Raw genomic sequence first — 20,256 nt, 5'->3', positions numbered from 1 at the left:
ATGATCAGGCCATTCACAGAAGAGGAAACCCCAAAGGACAGTAAACTTTTGAGAATGTGAATTTATTTTCATGGGTACTCAGAAAAAAGAACATTAAAACAACAATGGATGTTATTTGGTCCCATCAGATCTAAGGATCGCTGAGGAGTCCAGCAAAGGGAACTGTCCTTCACTGCTGATAGCAGTGGAAACTGGCACAGCCGCTTTGAAGAGAATATAATGACATTCAATAAGATAAAGATGCACATACCGTATAACCAGCAACTTCACTTCTGAACTTTTATGCTAGAGAAAGCCACACACATCGGTACATTAAAGATAGCATGTGAATTTCTGCAGCATCATTGTTGGAAACAGCAAAAATTGGAAACATAAATGTCCTGCATAAAGTGTTTGGGGAAATATAGTGTAGCATATTCTTAAAATAAAATGTGGTATCACATTTTAAAAAATGACCCCAAACTACATGTAACAACATGTTAAAAATATACTACTAAGCAAACACAAGCCAAGAGGTGTGAAGGCAATGTACAGGTTGCACAGAAAAAGCTGAAAAACCTGGAAAATAATATTATATGCATATATACATATATATGTGAACACATGTATATAGTACAAAATTACTTCCTTATACTTAAATACGAAAATATTGCACGAGGATAATAAATATCAACGTTAAAAGAGTGGCGGTGACCTCTGCGGGGAGAGAGAATGGAATGGAAGGAGAAGGGTACAGGGAGGTGTTTCGTAGCTGTAATGCTGTAGTGCATAGAAAAAGGAAAGATTCAGTAACACACAAAGGGTTCATTGAAAATACTTGTGCAGTGAGCCACCCTGATCAAATACAGGAGAGCATGTCTCACACCCTCCTACTACACTGGCTACACATTTTTACTCTCTTCTGCTGATTCTTCTTCAACTCTTGGGCCTGTCAGCATTTGCATTCTCCAGAGCTTTGTCCTGGGAGATCACCTCTTCTCTGGGCACTAGTTCCCTACGTGCTTCAATGTCGTTGCTTGGGTTTAAAAGCCATCTATACGCTGATGACTTTCAGATTTATATTTCCAGCCAGAACTTCTCCCCCTAAACTCCAGACTCAGTTATTCAACTGTCTACTTAATGTCTCCACTTGTATGTCTGTTAAACATGTCAAATATAACACAGCTCCTAACTCCCACCTGCAAGCCTTCTCTTTGCAGCCTTCCCCATCTCAGTAGACAGCAACTCCACCCTTCTGCTTGCTCAGGCTTCAAACCGTGGACTCAACTTGGAATTCTCTTTTGCTCACACTTCATACCCAGTCAACAAGTTACATAATCCAACCTTCAAAATATATTCAGCATCTGACCACTTCTCACAACTTCCAGTGCTACCACCTGGTCCAAACCAGTATCATTTTGCCAGGACTACTGCAATAGTCAGCACATCTGCGTGTTTCTACTCTTGCACCTCTTCAATCTATTCTCAGCACAACTTTTTAAAAATGTAAAATCTATTAAAATGTGCGTTAGGTATGTTACAACTTGACCTAAACTCTCCAATGGCTTCTCATCTTATGCAGAGTAAAAGCCAAAGCCTTCCCACGGTCCACAAGGGCCCTCAGGGCACAGCTCTCTTCATATCTTTGTATTCATATCCTGCCTCTTCCCTTCCCTCTGCTAGAGCCACTGACCTCATCACCATTCCTCTCCAAACACAAGGCTGATACCAGTACCTAGAGGCCTCTACATCCCCTAAACCCTTTATTCTAGTTTATTTGTCTCCACAGTTCATATGTACTGTCTTCTTCTCTGTCTTCTTTCTACTATGTGTCTCCCCTCCTATAATTTAAGTCCCATGAAGGTAGGAAACTTTGTCTTGTTTATTGCTATCTCCTCAGCACCTAAAATAGTGTCTAGCACATAGGAAGCACGTAATAAATACTTATTGAATAATTTAGTAAATGGTGAGTAAAAAACCTTATAGGTAGAGTGAATAATTGACATAAAATCAAAAAATTTTAAATAATCTAGATAGATTGGAATTATACAGATCAAATTTTTTATGGATGTTGTAAAGACCTAATTTAGATGAAAAAGATCAATTGCATAGGACAAAGAGGTATTTGTTCCCATGTAAAACAAGCTAGCATATTTAATTGATCAAATATTCAACATCTGTTAACTTGGATGACATAAAAAATTAATGTTGACAGACTGCATTTAGAGTAGGGTATAAGAGAAAGCTAATTAATGACACCTACACACAGGCCATATTTCTGTTCTTTGGGGAGAATAATAAAATCATACCTGAATATCTTCTAATCTTACTATGGGTCTAAATTATACTGAAATGAGATACCAATTTAATTGTCTTCCTGAAAATTAATTGTCCTTAGCTTCCTAAGAGCATCCAATCATTTTTTGGTAACTATACTCCTGTCTTTCCTTTTGAAGCATTACCAGTATACGTTAATCTTATTGATATTTTTTAATTGCAGATATAATGAATATAGAGAAAAGTATATAAATATAGAGCTTAACAAGTTATTGAAGACAAGTCTGGTGAATCCCCCGAATATACTTTTCATTTCCTGTGTCTACTCCTAGTCTTCCAGGCCTTTATTCAAGTCTTTTCTCCTTTACGTTAGTGTGTGTTATCTTTCTTCATCAGGGTTTCCTCAAAGTTGATCCCATGTAGGGAATGAGATACATGCTCTTTTTAGGAGGGTTCGATACTTCTCCTTCTTTTCCTCAAAGCCTCTCTCCAGGGCCTTGAACATTGAAAGAGCTCAATAAATGTGTGTCAAATACAGGGACAAAGGAAAGTGGAGTTGTATTAATAGATGGTAAGGACACAGGGATACGTAAACCCCTGCACATCTCTCAAATAATGAAGTGGAATCATTGTAAGTGTTGAAATAGATAAGGACAGACTGTATGGTGATCAACCCTCCCTTCCTTATTTTTTAATGCTTAATTTAAGAACAGAACATTTGATATTGAAATGTTAGACTTTATGAAGATGTAGTCATTAAAATGAACAAGTTAATGAGGCAGAGAAAGAATGAGACAAGAACAAGGTTTTCACAGAATCTTTGCATCAATAGCCAAGCCACGACGGGAAATGCTCCTATTCCTCAGGAGACAAGGAACGCAATCAAGCGCCAGACCTTACTAAATTGCTGCAGTCTAATGGGATAATTAAGAGAAAAACATGGCTACTTCCTTTTTATTCTTCCTTTTCTGAATTGCCCATTTTGATTGCAAGTTCACTTGTCTCTGTAGAAAAGGGAAACAAGCAGCCAGTCCTCAGCCACAGCACGGGAACAACACCCTCAGCATCTCTGTAGAGTACAACAGCTTTCTAATGCCTACATTGCACACTGCTTTAGATGCAGAGAGGGGCAAATAACTCAAAAGCACTCATTACTTTGCCACCTAAACTAATAATGGAATTTGGTGGATTCTATCCCAAAGGAGAAATAATGCAAAAAACTGCATTGTATGTCCAGTCTACGTTTGTAGAATGTTCTCTTCTGAAGACTTCATGCCCAAAAAAGCACGTCTGTGCACCTTTTGTGAATGGAAACTGTTGACAATCATAAAAAAGTAGTTCCTTGGCTGAAGATCTCAAAGTATTAGAAGATAGGAGAAAATACAGAAAAATATAGAAAACATAGCCGTGTCCTGAATTCTCCTAAGCAGAAGGACCCCATCACCAAATAAATAGATTTACAAATAACTTTAATGCCTGGCCTTCTGAGTGAAGTTTCAAGAAAAATCAAAAGATAGTACAATGAATAAAATGTAGGACAGGTAGCAAATATTTGAAACTACATAAATAAAAATATAGAATTTAACAAGAAAGAAGGGAAGGAAAGGAGAGAGGACTTTTTGGAGGCAGAATCGGGGTGACTTGGAAAGCACCAAAGGGAGAAGCCAGGAACTCAGAGTTTTCTCCTGATTGTGCCGCAGAGCACCAAGGGGAGGACTACAGCCGTGTGGCTGACAGGGTCTTGGTGCTCCGGCCGGGTGTCAGGCCTGTGCCTCTGAGATGGGAGAGGAAATTCAGGAAATTGGTCCACTAGAGAACTCCCAGCTCCGCGTAATATCAAATGGCGAAAGCTCCCCCAGAGACCTCCATCTCAATGCTAAGACCCAGGTCCACTCAACGACCAGCAAGCTACAGGGCTGGACACCCTATACCAAACAACTAGGAAAACAGGAACACAACCCCACCCATTAGTAGAGAGGCTGCCTAAAATCATAATAAGGTCACAGACACCTCAAAACACACCACAGGATGCAGTCCTGCCCACCAGAAAGACAAGATCCAGCCCTATGCACTAGAACACAGGCACTAGTCCCCTCTACCAGGAAGCCTGCACAATCCACTGAACCAACCTTAGCCACTGGGGGCAGACACCAAAATCGACGGGAACTAAAACCTGCAGCCTGCGAAAAGGAGACCCCAAACACAGTAAGTTAAGCAAAATGAGAAGACAGAGAAACACACAGAGGATGAAGGAGCAATGCAAAAATCAACCAGACCAAACAAATGAAGAGAAAATAGGCAGTCTACCTGAAAAATAATTCAGAGTAATGATAGTAAAGATGATCCCAAATCTTGGAAATAGAATGGAGAAAATACAAGAAACGTTTAACAAGGACCTAGAAGAACTAAAGAGCAAACAAACAATGATGAACAATACAATAAGTGAAATTAAAAATTCTCTAGAAGGAATCAATAGCAGAATAACTGATGCAGAAGAACGTGTAAGTGACCTGGAAGATAAGATAGTGGAAATAACTACCACAGAGCAGAATAAAGAAAAAAGAATGAAAAGAATTGAGGACAGTCTCAGAGAGCTCTGGGACAACATTAAATGCACCAACATTCGAATTATAGGGGTCCCAGAAGAAAAAGAGAAAAAGAAAATATTTAAGGAGATTATAGTTGAAAACTTCCCTAATATGGGAAAGGAAATGGTCAATCAAGTCCAGAAAGCACAGAGAGTCCCATACAGGATAAAGCCAAGGAGAAACACACCAAGGCATATTAATCAAACTATCAAAAATTAAATACAAAGTATTAAAAGCAGCAAGGGAAAAACAACAAATAACATACAAGGGAATCCCCATAAGTTTAACAGCTGATCTTTCAGCAGAAATTCTGCAAGCCAGAAGGGAGTGGCAGGACATATTTAAAGTGATGAAAGAGAAAAACCTACAACCAAGATTACTCTACCCAGCAAGGATCTCACTCAGATTCGACAAAAGCTAAGAGAATTCAGCACCACCAAACGAGCTTTACAACAAATACTAAAGGAACTTCTCTAGGCAGGAAACACAAGAGAAAGAAAAGACCTATAATAACAAACCGGAAGCAATTAAGAAAATGGTAATAGGAACCTACATATTGATAACTACCTTAAATGTAAATGGATTAAATGCTCCAACCAAAAGACATAGACTAGCTGAATGGATACTAAAACAAGATATATATGCTGTCTACAAGAGACCCACTACATGCTGTCAACAAGAGACCTAGTTCACACATAGGGACACAGACTAAAAGTGAGGGGATGGAAAAAGATATTCCATGAAAATGGAAATCAAAAGAAAGCTGGAGTAGCAATTCTCATATCAGACAAAACAGACTTTAAAACAAAGACCATTACAAGAGACAAAGAAGGACACTACATAATGATCAAGGGATCAATCCAAGAAGAAGATATAACAGTTGTAAATATTTATGCATCCAACATAGGAGCACCTCAATACATAAGGCAAATGCTAACAGCCATAAAAGGGGAAATCGACAGTAACACAATCATAGTAGGGGAATTTAACACCCCACTTTCACCAATGGACAGATCATCCAAAATGAAAATAAATAAGGAAACACAAGCTTTAAATGAGACATTAAACAAGATGGACTTAATTGATATTTATAGGACACTCCATCAAAAAACAACAGAATACACTTTCTTCTCAAGTGCTTATGGAACATTCTCCAGGACAGATCATATCTTGGGTCACAAATCAAGCCTTGGTAAATATAAGAAAATTGAAATTTTATCAAGTATCTTTTCCGACCGCAATGCTATGAGACTAGATATTAATTACAGGAAAAAATCTGTAAAAAATACAAACACATGGAGACCAAGCAATACACTACTAAATAACCAAGAGATCACTGAAGAAATCAAAGAGGAAATCATAAACTACCTAGAAACAAATGACAATGGAGACACGACAACCCAAAATCTATGGGATGCAGCAAAAGCAGTATTAAGAGGGAAGTTTTTAGCAATACAATCCTACCTCAAGAAACAAGAAACATCTCAAATAAACCACCTCACCTTACACCTAAAGCAATTAGAGAAAGAACAAAAAAACCCCGAAGTTAGAAGGAAAGAAATCATAAAGATCAGATCAGAAATAAATGAAAAGGAAATGAAGGAAACAATAGCAAAGATCAATAAAACTAAAAGCTGGTTCACTGAGAAGATAAACAAAATTGATAAACCATTAGCCAGACTCATCAAGAAACAAAGGGAGAAGACTCAAATCAGTAGAATTAGAAATGAAAAAGGAGAAGTAACTAATGACACTGCAGAAATACAAAGGATCATGAGAGATTACTACAAGCAACTCTATGCCAATAAAATGGACAACCTGGAGGAAATAGAGGAAATGGGCAAATTCTTAGAAAAGCACAACCTTCCGAGACTGAACCAGGAAGAAATAGAAAATATAAACAGACCAATCACAAGCACTGAAATTGAGACTGTGATTAAAAATCTTCCCACAAACAAAAGCCCAGGACCAGATGGTTTCACAGGCAAATTCTATTAAACATTTGAAGAAGAGCTAACACCTATCCTTCTCAAAGTCTTCCAAAATATAGCAGAGGGAGGAACACTCCCAAACTCACTCCACGAGGCCACCATTACCCTGATACCAACACCAGACAAAGATGTCACAAAGAAAGAAAACTACAGGCCAATATTACTGATGGACATAGATGCAACAATCCTCAAAAAAATACTAGCAAACAGAATCCAACAGCACATTAAAAGATCATATACCATGATCAAGTAGGGTTTATCCCAGGAATGCAAGGATTCTTCAGTATACGTAAATCCAACAATGTGATACACCATATTAACAAATTGAAGGATAAAAACCATATGATCATCTCAATAGATGCAGAAAAAGCTTTCGACAAAATTCAACACCCATTTATGATAAAAGCCCTCCAGAAAGTAGGCATAGAGGGAACTTACCTCAACATAATAAAGGCCATATATGACAAACCCACAGTCAACATCATTCTCAATGGTGAAAAACTGAAACCATTTCCTCTAATATCAGGAACAAGACAAGGTTGCCCACTCTCCCCACTATTATTCAACTTAGTTTTGGAAGTTTTAACCACAGCAATCAGAGAAGAAAAAGAAATAAAAGGAATGCAAATCGGAAAAGAAGTAAAGCTGTCACTGTGTGTAGATGACATGATACTATACACAGAGAATCCTAAAGATGCTACTAGAAAACTACTAGAGATAATCAACGAATTTGGTAAAGTAGCAGGATACAAAATGCACAGAAATCCCTTGCATTCCTCTACAGTAATGATGAAAAATCTGAAAGGGAAATTAAGGAAACATTCCCTTTTACCATTGCAACAAAAAGAATAAAATACCTAGGAATTAACCTACCTAAGGAGGCAAAAGACCTGTATGCAGAAAACCAAAAGACACCGATGAAAGAAATTAAAGATGATACAAATAGATGGAGAGATATACCATGTTCTTGGATTGGAAGAATCAACATTGTGAAAATGACTATACTACCCAAAGCAATCTACAGATTCAGTGCAATCCCTATCAAACTACCAAGGGCATTTTTCACAGAACTAGAACAAAAAATTTCACAATTTGTATGGAAAAAAAAAAAAGACCCCGAATAGCCAAAGCAATCTTGAGAAAGAAAAATGGAGCTGGAGGAATCAGGCTCCCAGACTTCAGGCTATACTACAAAGCTACAGTAATCAAGACAGTATGGTACTGGCACAAAAACAGTAATATAGATCAATGGAACAGGATAGAAAGCCCAGAGATAAACCCACTTACATATGGTCACCTTATCTTTGATAAAGGAGGCAAAAATATACAATGGAAAAAAGACAGCCCCTTCAATAAGTGGTGCTGGGAAAACTGGACAGCTACAGGTAAAAGACTATCAGAACACTCCCTAACAACATACACAAAAATAAACTCAAAATGGATTAAAGACCTCAATGTAAGGTCAGAGCCTATAAAACTGTTAGAGGAAATCATAGGCAGAACACTCTATGACATAAATCACAGCAAGATCCTTTTTGACCCACCTCCTAGAGAAATGGAAATAAAAACGAAAATAAACAAATGGTACCTAATGAAACTTTAAAGCTTTTGCACAGCAAAGGAAACCATAAACAAGATGAAAAGACAACCCTCAGAATGGGAGAAAATATTTGCAAATGAAGCAACTGACAAAGGATTAATCTCCAAAATAACAAGCAGCTCATGCAGCTCAATATCAAAAAACAAACAACCCAATCCCAAAATGGGCAGAAGACCTAATAGACATTTCTCCAAAGAAGATATACAGACTGCCAACAAACACATGAAAAGATGCTCAACATCACTAATCATTAGAGAAATGCAACTCAAAACTACAATGAGGTATTACCTCATACCAGTCAGAATGGCCATGATCAAACAGTCTACAGACAATAAATGCTGGAAAGGGTGTGGAGAAAAGGGAACACTCTTGCACTGTTGGTGGGAGTGTAAATTGATACAGCCACTATGGAGAACAGTATGGAGGTTCCTTAAAAAACTACAAACAGAACTACCAAAAGACCCAGCAATCCCACTACTGGGCATATACCCTGAGAACACCATAATTCAGAAAGACTCATGTACCACAATGTTCATTGCAGCTCTATTTACAATAGCCAGGACATGGAAGCAACCTAAGTGTCCATCGACACATGAATGGATAAAGAAGATGTGGCACATATATATATGTGGAATATTACTCAGCCATAAAAAGAAATGAAATTGAGTTATTTGTAGTGAGGTGGATGGACCTAGAGTCTATCATACAGAATGAAGTAAGTCAGAAAGAGAAAAACAAATACCATATGCTAACACATATATATGGATACTAAAAAAAAAAAAAAATGGTTCTGAAGAACTTAGGGGCAGGACAGGAATAAAGATGCAGACCTAGAGAATGGACTTGAGGGCACGGGGAGGGGGAAGGGTAAACTGGGATGAAGTGAGAGAGTGGCATGGACATATATACACTACCAAATGTAAAATAGCTAGCTAGTGGGAAGCAGCCACATAGCACAGGGAGATCAGCTCGGTGCTTTGTGTCCTAGAGGGGTGGGAGGGAGACATAAGAGGGAGGAGATATGGGGATGTATGTATATGTATAGCTGATTCACTCTGTTATAAGGAAGAAAGTAACACACCATTGTAAAGCAATTATACTCCAATAAAGATGCTAAAAAAAAATAAAGGATGATTTTATGCAGGAAAAAAATAAATGAATGAATGAAATGAAAAATAAATAAATGAATAAATAAAAATATAAGGATTTGTTATTAGGCAATAATACCCCTAATAATTGTTTGGTGACTCAGAATTTCATCATCAAATTCATAAGATCAAGGCAAACTTTCCATTCTCATTTGCTTTTGGATCATTTGCACTTCCCTTCATGTGGTTCCTTCTACTTTCTAAATTTCTCCAGCAAAGAAATTTTAAAAGTATATTAATCTTTTAAATATATTATTCATTTCTATCTAAGTGAAAGGGAAACAGAAACAGGGAGGACATCAAATTAAGAATACAAAAGAGACACAGTTGGCAAAGGAGGATGCTGATTAATAAGAAAAATAAACTTAGATCTGATTACAAATTAGAGAGCAATCCAGATGTTCACTGATGTGAATTTGATGGTATCATTTATTTAGTAATTATGTTATGAGAGGTACTGAGTGTCAGATACTAGGAGCTGAAGATAGCTCACACTCAAGCGTGCATGTCAGAGCTCAGAGCTGGGGGATACACCATGGTGGTTGTATGTTAGATATTGTCATGTAACAAATTACCCCCAAACTTAGTGGCTTTAAACAGCTATCATACCTTCCCTCCTCAAGAGTCATCAGGATGGCTGGGTTGTTTTGCTAGGCATTGGCACTTGATCACGTCAGCTTCCCATCATCAGGGTGGCTTTGCTGATTTGGGGTAGACTTTTTCTGGGACCTGATGGGACAACTGAGCTCACTTGGCTCTACTCCATGTGGCTTCTCATCTTCCAGCAGGCTAGCCTGTTCTTGTTGAGAACAAGAGAGCATCATGAGATGCTGAAGGAAGGGGAGCAATAGAGATAGCCAACGTGTCCGTGTCCTCTTGGGGCTAAGCTTAAAGCTGGCATTCTCTGCATTTTCTTCCACAATCTACTGGCAGAAACAGGTCAAGGGGACAGTCAAGTCAAATCAGAGGGTAGAGAGATAGACTCCACCACATGAAGGAAGGGACTGCAAAATCACATGGAAAAGAAGGTGCACAGAAGAAAGGGTGAAGAACTGGGGCCACACAATGGCTTTACTTGGGGACAGGAAAGAACATAAGGGAAGTGGTATTTGGCTTCAAACTACCTCAACTAAGAAAATGCAATTTGCCAAGTGAGAAAGGTAAAGGATGCAAAGCACATAGAGATCTTACGCACCATTCAGGCAGCAGTGTCTTCGGGATCATAAAGAGAAGCCGTATCAGGTATCAGTAACCTAGGTAAACAGCAGCCAGCACTGAGGCACCTGAGAAGGCAGGTAGTGCTAAATCCTAGTGCTAAGCTCTACCTTTAGAGTCATCTATGACGAGCAGGGGGCTGAGCCGGCTGGTAGAGAGTGGAGGTGGCAGTTCTCAGTAAACTATGTTTTATTACAGGAAAGTTTTGGCTTACTTGAAGGACTGTGGATACCTAGAGTTGATCTCTTCTAGAAAACCCCATAATTTCAAAGCCACATTTTTATTTGACTCTAGTCAGTTCGTGCTTCCCACCTGATGAAATCCCCTTGGTTTCCTCCACTACATATAGAATGATTCGTTGTTGTGTTTTCAGCATAGGTACATCTGTCTGAGAGCAAATATTCAATAGCAAAACGAAATGAGAGCCAGATTCATTCTCCTCCGATTACATTATGACACAGGAGGACACCCACCAGTAGTTTTATTCATTACTGGATATTAAAATCAAAGGCCTTTAATATGCAGCAACAGTGTTGTCCAAATTAAAGCCCATCTGTGCATCCTTGTAGAAGTTTTCATAGCATAATGCACAGGCAATTTTAATAAACCTATTATTTTTTCAGTCTGCCCCAAAGGACTGACTGAAACTTCAGCATTATCTTAATGCCTCTTGAAAGCTCTTTTCTCAATCTAGATCTTTTAAAACTAGACCGGCTGACCATGGGCAATGCAGTCACCAGTTGTAAAGAGCCACCTACTGCTCTAATGCAGCCCAGCAGGTCTGTCCCCAAGACACAGACCCCTTTTCTCCCTCCTGTCTGCCTCAACCACATTTCTAAGAGCTCCATCAGCTTTTACATTTTTCTGATCAAAACCTGAGTAAGGTACCAGTAACTCTGGCCTCAGAAATGCCGCCTTTTTCATCCATGTTTCCTTCTCTTGTCATAAATATTAGTGGCAGAAAATTTAGAAATGGGAAACATAATCTGAATGGACTTCCAATGTGTGTCAGATTCTTAAAGAAACTTCAGGGGTAACAAAACTCTGCTGCTATAGCTGCACTTCAGTTGCTTTAAATTATAAGATTTAGAGAGCTGTTCAATTCCTTCCTCTGTCCACTTACCAACTTTCTTTTAGTATCAAGTCCCATCTCAAATGCCAAAATAGTCTCTGACATTCTTTCATGGTTGAGGGGAGGAAGCAAGAGATCTTAATAGAATATGGGTTCCAGAAGAGGCAGACAAATCTGGGTTTGAGCTTTTGAGAAGTTATTTAAACTTCTCTAAGCCTTGTTTTCTTCATATTCAAGTATAATTTAAAATGGTATCTACTTCCTAAGATTGTTTTGAGAATTAAGTGAGACAGGACATGTCCCATTACACATTCAGCATTCAGTACACGTGAAAAATTGCTATTATTACTGTAGAATAATAACTCACTCAGTCTTAAGATCTGTCTTAAAAATAAATAGAATGTGACACTACCTAGACTTACTATAGCTCTATTAGTCAAATACTGTTACAAGCACTTTCAATATATTATCTCATCTAATACAAGTGGTTTCTACGTATTAACTCATTTAATACTCACAACAGTGCCACAAGTGACATACTTTTATTATTGTGTCTTACACATAAGGACACTATGGCACAAGAAGCTATATGACTCAGCTGAGGTCACACGACTAGAAAGTTGCAGATCAGGACTCTAAACCCAAGCTGTCTGGTTCCAGAGGCTATACTTCCAACTATGATATTATGCGACTTCTGGAGAGAAACTGTCCTTTTGGAAAGGAGGATGCTATAGTTATCATACATTTCTCCAGTGGTTACATAGCTCTAATTAGATGTATGGCTTGTTGACTGAGTTAGGTGTTTCAAAATATTTTCCTTCCTCCTTTAGAATATAAAATCCTCTGGGGCAGCAGCAACGCATATTGTTTTCCTTGTGCTGTAGCATAATGTTCTGTAAGCTGCAGGTCCACAGCAGGTCTTATTGTCTGGCTTTCTCTGGCGCTCATTTTCCCAAAGGCCTTCTAGGAACTATAAGTGGGTCCCAGGGGCTGAGAGTTAAAAAGGTCCCGAGGTTGGGCCTCTCCTCTCCCACCCCCTTGCAAAATTCTCATTAACAGTTCTCAGGCAGCTAAGCCCTTGTCCATGTGAAGGAATCCCAGATTCCTGGAGAACAGCACACATTTCTGGAAACCTATGAAATGATGGTGCCCACAGCTGCCAGCCTCCTGCTTGGTGGTGAGCCCAGCACTGCCCAGAGCTCCACTTGCCACGGCCTATAGGTTCCCTGGACCACGGCCCAGATGCCTGTGAAAGCTGACAGGTGAGAACCAACCCAAAGGGAAGCCAAAGAGAGCTCAAAGGAAATACTGAACAGTCTTTTTTGATCACCAGAATACTTTTCATTCGAAGATTTTTAGAAATGTTTAAAAATTAGACTTTGTAGGCAAAATGTTGCCCTTAATGGAAGATTAGGGACATTACAGGAGGCTACAATAATGTACACTATTTTAATGGTTAAAAGGTTTAACATGAAAACAAATACCCTGCTATTTACTATCCCAATAACTCTACATAAAATAAAACTCATGATATAAAAGAAATTGAATGTATCAAATCTTTCCCAGTTTGGACTTTTCCTTATAACACATTGCATGTATGAAGTGGAATCTATTCAGCATTTGAGTTACATGCTGGTATTTAAAGCCTGTTTGGCCCTCCTGCTTAGCAGTCAGGGAAGGTGGGTTCAGATCCAAGCTCCATTTCTAAGTAGTTGTGTGACACTGCAAAAGTTATTTAGCTCTCTCTTAACCTCAGTGTTTTTCATCTGTAAAATGGGGATAGTGATATTTCTACCTCTTAGGATTATTTTGAGAATTAAATCCAAAATGACATACAAAGAACCTAGCACTTAGCAGTTACTCAATTAAAGCATATTATTATTGATATAAATATAGACTGATACATAGATTCTGGTCATTCACTAGAATCTAAACACCATGAAGACAGAGACTTCGTTCCATTCACTGATATACCAGCATGTAGAACAGTGCCAGGCACATATTAGGAGTTCAGAAACTGGTCAAGTGTTTGAAACAATTTGAGAAAATTTACAGCAGGTTTGTAGTGAAGACTGAATCCTATTCTATGTTAGCGGAAGAGGGGCAAAGCTTCCATGTACAGTTGTATATTAGTACTACCTTAGAACTAATTTTAGTTCACATCACCTGTTAATCTTGTCTTTTATCTCTTTTTCCTTTTCTTCCTCACTCTCTCTTTCTGGCTTTCCTTTGCATTTCTTATCGATCCAGGGTGTATAAACTATCAGCCCTTATCCTCCCATAGGGATGGTGATCCATTTTGTCTAGTTGACTCTCTTTACAGATGTTAATGTCACAAACCTCTGGGTTAAAAGGAAACTGACTCTCTTTCTATGTAGAAATTTTAGCTTAGTCAGTGGGAAAAGGCAGCTTTTCTCTTCCAGCTATGATCTTTGAGTCACAGGTATACAAGAGGAGAGTTTGAAATAGAATGTGGACATCTCAACAACGCAAACTTATTCTCCAAAAGGAATTGCATACCTCCCCCAGGAAGTGTAAGAGATATTTTTACAGCTCAGTCTCAACTCACGGTTATGATACAAACATCAGCACATCTGATTTTTAAGAAACTAGAAAGAGAGAGAGAGATTGGTATCAATGCAGAAGTTTTATAAACCCAGAAGATTGAATTCGTGGGTATGTGGTCACATATTATTGAAAGTTAGCAATAACTGTACAAGAAGATCACACATGTTTGATTTAGGGAGGGTCTGGAGTAGTCCTCATGATCTGAACCTAAATCTGAGCCTGATTTCTTAATTAATGGAAGTGAACAGAATCTTCAAGTTAACTGGCTGTTCTGGCTCCATGAGAATCTCTTAATCCAGTGCTTCAGGACACCATCATATCCTTACTCATATTAATTCATATGAATATTCATACTCATTCTTCACTCTAGGCCGGAACCTAAGGGGAAAGACAGCCAAGAAGACCTGGTCTTTACCCTGAAGGTGATTACACTCTGATGTATCACAAGCCTAACATGCATCTGGTGATTAGAGAAGAGCTAAGTGAGAAGCATTGGATTCTAAGGGTGAAACAATCACACAGAGAGCTTTGTGGGCTAAGCAGTAGGAGGAGAGTTTATGGACAAAATACAACTTGAATTAGGACTTGATGATGGCTAGGACTGAGAAAACAATGGGAAAGAGGGGACACAACCGCAGTAGTGGGAATACCATAAGGAAATAAGTCCCAGAACAGTGGGGGAGGCGGAGAGTGGTGGGAAACAAGACTGAAGGAGAGTTTCAACTTGAACACGATAGACACGGGGTTGAGGTCTCTTAGGGGTTTTTCAGCAAGGAAATAATATGTTAAAAGTGTTCTTTATTCAACAACTAGCACCACTTTTGGCAAGAGATTTTGCCTGGTGCTGTGAGGAAAAGACGAATGAGTCCAACTCTTTGCTCTAGAAAGGTTTAGCATTCATCAGAATCTGACTAGGAAGTCTTGTGTTAAAATGATGTATTTGAATGGCTATATGTGTTTTTCTTTTAATTTTTATTTTATACTGGAGTATAGTTGATTTACGATGTTATGTTAGTTTTAGGTGTACAGCAAAGTGATTCAGTTATACATATACATATATCTATTCTTTTTCAGATTCTTTTCCCATATAGGTTATTACAGAATATTGAGTAGAGTTCCCTGTGCTACACAGTAGGTCCTTGTTGGTTATCTATTTTATATATAGTAGTGTGTATTTGTTAATCCCAAACTCTTAAATATGTGTTTTAAAATGTCCATTTCAGCAATGTTTGGAGGAAAGTTTATTATTAAGTTAAATGTAAACCCTCTTAAAGCCTTCATTAAAAATTCTTCTTCTCTCTTGGTTCAAATCCACTTAAGACTCGATTGTAGAACTGATTGGCACAAAAATATCTGTGGTTCAGAAAAAAGTCTCCAAAGACTGACATTTAATTTTGTCCAGTATCAGAGTTCAAGATATGGATTCTGAGGGCAGATATAATTTCTGGACTTAGATCCTCTTAGCCTAATAGCTCTTTCTTTCTTTTTTTTTTTTTTTTATAGGAGTTCAAGATGCTCATTCTGATTCTGGCTATGACCTGCCAGGATCTCTTACCCAAAGCGGATACTAACATCTGTTGTTTTCACTTGGGATGCCTCAGATTTTACAAGCCATATTAATTGTCAAGACTGGACAAGTAACTCACCACGTTTATCTTTTTGCTAGATTCCAAAGTTATGTGGCTGATATTAAAGTGTCAGTTCCTTGACCTTTGGATCCACAGAGGAGCCTCAGAGGATATTCCCAGCATTTGAGAGCAAGCTGTGAAAACTTGGTACTGGAAAGAAACGTTACTTGCAGTTTAATAGTCTTTGGGGTTAGTGTGGTACTGTTTTAAAAAGTACTTTGTGTTCTTGGAGATTTAGTTGAACAAATTTAGAGCACAGTGTAAGTTAATGTCATTATTCCTTAGAATTACTGAATTTTTAGTGATAAGAGGTTTGAAAATAAGTTATTTTCCTTGTGATTCTATATTATTGGACTCCTTAGGTATATATACTTGGGAAAGTGCCCTTAGAAGTGCTCTTTGATCTGCTGCAGAGAACCCTGTTTTCTCAAGAATGCCTAGGACTCTGGAGAGTATTATTCTAGGGACATCTTGATGAATAGGAAAACATTTTTACATCCCTCAAACTTGAACTAATTAAAATGAACACAGTTGTGGCTGGGTAAAAGGCAAATGAAATTTTAAATAGTGATTAACAAAATCTATATTCCAGGGTAAGAAATGAGTATGGTCAAGGAAATGAGGCTTATCAAGTCTTTCCACTTGCCTCACAAATCTTCTGTGAATTAATAATCACTGACATTTTTATGAAACAATGTCATTCTCAGCACAAGTCCCCGCTTTCTGTATTATGACCACCTTTATAAAGGCTTACCTCAAAGTGAGAGGAATTAAAAAGAAGTCTTCACAGAACTCTTCAAACAATTACCAGAGGAGCAGCAGAGGGAAACAAGGGCTCAACTTATTCTGCCCTGAAATATTCTGTCAATTGACATAAAAGTAATATGAGTACATTGAGAAGAGAATATAAATGCCATATAATTACAGAGAACCCAAACTAGATGAATTATCAGGGAAGACTCTGAACTGGAGAAACAGGCTCTGTGACAGTCATTACCTTTTAAAAGTCTCTTATTAGATTAAGGTATCACAATTTGAGTTTTCTACGTCCACTAAGGCCCAGTAAAAACCCATGAAAATAGAACAATGTAAAACTTATTTGTTCATTAGTATAAAAGCAATTTGAAGCAAAAGTACATCTCTGCTACATTTCATTTTCTAAGAAAGAATGATAAACTTGCATTTGAAGTTTGAAACTCTTTTAGCAATCAAGAGGAACTTTTCTATGGTTAAAGATTCTTTATTAATCACAGTGAATTACACCTTCAACATTATCTTCAGTCTCTTCCTAAATTAGTTTAACCTACTTAGAGAGTCTTTTAGGATGTCAATGATAAAGCAAATTCTTGAGACTAAAAACATAGGGTCTTCCTCCAATGACTTCACTTCTCCATATATACATAAGAGATGTTCCATCTGATACCCTTGGTTCCAAAAAGAGAAACTTGAACATCAAAGCAAGTAAAGCAATTGCCTGCTGATATATTATGAGTGGTGGTAATTATACAAGTAGTAATAGTAAAATGAGTGAATGATAAAAATTGAAGAGTCTCCCAACACCTCTGATAGTGCTTATGAAAATAATCATAATGTACAGTGTTTTGGGGCAAATTTATAGTTTTTTCTAAACTAGCACCTATCAATTTTTTTTATACTCAGAACACTCTTTGAGGTATGAAAGTCACATGCCATTCCATGAGTTCAGCAGATTAATACATTTAGGCCAAGAGAAATAAAATGACTGGTTAAGATCATGGATTTAACAGCAATCAGGATGACAATCCTGGTGTTCCTGGCTCTGAGTCAGAATTCTTTCTATAATAACAGACAGGTGTTATGTCTATCATCTACCATCACAGCTCTACCCACATCTTTATCTCCAAAGAGGAAGTGCTGGTGGCACTATGGCAGCATGTACCTCCATAAGCATGTATAAATAAAAACCCATGTGCCCAGATCCCTTCTTTGAAGAAGCTTGGTGAGCACTGACTGTTTTCTCTTGTTTCTTTTCCCTGAGAACTGTGCCATGGGTCTACCTTTAATAGAGCTACACTCTTATGTGGAATGGATACAAATATTGGCAAACCATATATCTGATAAGGGGTTAATATCTAAAATATATAAGAAACTCAAACATGTCAGTGGCAAACATCAACAATAAACGAACAACAAGAAACACCTCATTAAAAAATGGGCTAAGGATCCGAATAGACAATTCTCAAAAGAAGACATACAAATGGCCAATAGGTATATGAAGATATGCTCAACAACACTCACTAATCATCAGGGAATGCAAACAACACTCACTAATCATCAAAACCACAATGAGGTATCATCTCATACCTATTAGAATGGCTATTATCAAAAAGACAAAAGATAACAAGCATTGGTAAGAATGTGGAGAAAAGAAAATCTTGTACATTGTTGGTGAGAACGCAAATTAGTACAGCCTTATTGAAAACAATATGGTGGTTCCTCAAGAAATTAAAAAGAGAACTACCATATAATCTCACAATCCCACTTCTGAGTATATATCCAAAGGAAATGAAATCAGGATCTTGAAGAGATATCTGCACTCCCATGTTCATTTCATCATTATTCAAGATATGGAAACAACCTAAGTATCCATCAACAGATGAATGGATTTAAAAAGTGATATATATATATGATATTCCATGTACATATGGAATGAAATATTATTCAACCTTAAAAAAGAAGGAAATCCTGGTATATGTGACAATATGGATGAATCTTGAAGACATTATGATAAGTGAAATAAGCCAGACACAGAAAGACAAATACCCCATGATCTCACTTATAAGTGAGATCTAAAAAAATCAAGCTCATAAAAGCAGAGAGTAGAATGGTGGTTGCCAAGGGCTGTGGGTCGGAAAATGAGATGTTGGTAAGAGAGTACAAAGGTTATTACGCAGGATGAATAAGTTCTGAAGATGTAATGTACAACTTGGTGACTACAGCCAATAATACCATATTGTACACTTGAAAGTTGCCAAGAGAGTTGAGCTTAAGTGTTTTTACCACACACACAAAAATTGTAACTATGTGAGGTGATAGATACATTAATTAGCTTGGTTGTTGTAATCATTTCATAATGTTCATGTATATCAAAACATCATTTTGTACACAATTTTTATTTGTCAAGTATACTCAATAAAGCTGGGGGGAAAAAGAACAACTGCCTGCCTTCTGTTTCATTCTTTTGAGCATTTAGCAGAGTTTGTGCAAAAAAATCTGCTGGAATCACCAAAGGTTCCACAGCAAATCAGAAAATCCTATGGATGATGTTAACAAGTTGGTATTTCTAACATCTGAAACCATGATTACTGCCTCCTAAGGATAATACAGGACTGATGCCCATAAAGATGAAGCTGATACAGGATAGACAAGTAAAAGTGGACAAAATATGTTAATATAAATATGTTTCGTGAAAAAGGCATCTATCAAAACAGGGGGACTGAGAAGTTTGCTTTCCGCTGAGTTTCTAACACCTTTATATTACAGTTAAACATGTATGCAAAGTGTTAGTGTTTAAGGTGGATCTCAGGTTATTGTGGCAAGATGCCCTGTTTTATTTGCTTGCAGATACATTAGGCATACAAACAAGAAAGATGTTATTTTGCGGCAAATAGGAAAATTTTAAGAACACTACAGATCATGTAAATTATGGTCAATTACCTGTTAATTATTTTTTCCAACACTCACAGTGCTAACAGCTGTACATTATATATGAACTGGGCACTCAATAAAGATGTGTGGGGTGGATGAGAAAGCGAATAAGCTCAGGGACTGTCCGGAAGAGTGATGTACTTAAAACAAACAGATCAAAATGGGGGAACCAAAGGGAATAAATAGGGAATGATAGATATGATATGAAAAGGAGCACTGCAGCAGAGCAAGGACAGATATTCCCCATAAAGAAAAACCATTCACCCCGCAGCTGGTGTTGGAGGGGATTTTCCACTGGGGGAGCTTTTAAAATAATGGCATGGCCAAGGATTCCCCATGCCTAATTCAATGCCTGACATATGCTAAATGCTTACTTGACTCCAAATCTCTAACAGTGAAAGCATAAGATGCTTAATAAATATTTGTTCAATAAGTGAATTGCTCTTTAGTAGGTTGCATCACTGCCACATTGGTCCTAACTGCATTTTCAGAATTATACCATT

At 37.7% G+C, this 20,256-nt stretch overlaps 1 long non-coding RNA gene across 1 annotated transcript in view; it reads left to right on the top strand.

Annotated features, from left to right (window-relative positions):
* The window catches only part of LOC132597834 (uncharacterized), a 54,166-nt gene extending 34,924 nt beyond the window's left edge, over window positions 1-19,242 (top strand). The window contains exon 3 of the long non-coding RNA XR_009565202.1: window positions 15,942-19,242. This is a non-coding gene — a long non-coding RNA (uncharacterized lncRNA). The remainder of the gene's footprint in view (window positions 1-15,941) is intronic.
* The last annotated feature ends 1,014 nt before the right edge of the window (window positions 19,243-20,256 follow it).

This window comes from Globicephala melas, chromosome 9 (assembly GCF_963455315.2).
Source record: "Globicephala melas chromosome 9, mGloMel1.2, whole genome shotgun sequence".
In the NCBI taxonomy this organism is placed as follows: domain Eukaryota; kingdom Metazoa; phylum Chordata; class Mammalia; order Artiodactyla; family Delphinidae; genus Globicephala; species Globicephala melas.
The sequence above is the reverse complement of the archived record's forward strand: the minus strand, read 5'-3'. Positions and strand labels throughout refer to the sequence as shown.